Source organism: Sinocyclocheilus grahami, unplaced genomic scaffold (assembly GCF_001515645.1).
Source record: "Sinocyclocheilus grahami isolate Dianchi unplaced genomic scaffold, SAMN03320097.WGS_v1.1 scaffold1007.1, whole genome shotgun sequence".
Lineage (NCBI taxonomy): Eukaryota > Metazoa > Chordata > Actinopteri > Cypriniformes > Cyprinidae > Sinocyclocheilus > Sinocyclocheilus grahami.
Genome location: NW_015506186.1, coordinates 171,598 through 172,218, shown reverse-complemented (window position 1 = coordinate 172,218; position 621 = coordinate 171,598). Strand labels below are relative to the sequence as shown.

At 38.3% G+C, this 621-nt stretch overlaps 1 protein-coding gene across 1 annotated transcript in view; it reads right to left on the bottom strand.

Annotated features, from left to right (window-relative positions):
* Positions 1 to 621, bottom strand: part of emsy (EMSY transcriptional repressor, BRCA2 interacting) — a 36,127-nt gene that overhangs the window by 7,991 nt on the left and 27,515 nt on the right. The gene's annotated exons all lie outside the window — the stretch shown is intronic.

Below are 621 nucleotides of genomic sequence, written 5' to 3'. Positions count from 1 at the left end.
ATATATATATATATATATATGTGTGTGTGTGTAATTTCATTATTGCTATACAACAATAATAATTATTATTTTATATAATAATAATGATCTAAATGTATTAAAAACTAACTTTGTCCTCATTTGTAAGTCGCTTTGGATAAAAGCATCTGCTAAATGACTAAATGTAAATGTATAAAGCATAATCACGTACAATGCAGCTGTAATTGCAGTGTAAATGCATTTCTGCCCTGTCAGATGCAGCTTCTGCGTCATAAATCAATCAGTGACAGACATATGTGGTCACATGACTGCAGTTCTGACCTGTTGTGTGGTGTGTCCAGACACAGCGGATGCGGATGCAGATGCTGACGGACTCGGGCTGCTGGATGCAGAGACATCTCCTCCGACCACAGCCGTACACACTTTACCTGAAACAGCAGAGCAACAGCACAGTGAACCTGCAGTCTTCAAAATCTAATTAAAGGGACAGTTCCCCCAAAAATTATCATTCTGTCATCATTTACTCTCCCTTTCACTTGTTCCAAACCTAAGGCTTTTTCTGCTACTGAACACAGAAGATATTTTGAAGAATGTTGGCAACCAAACAGGTGACGGCACCCATTGACTTTCATAGTGCTTTTT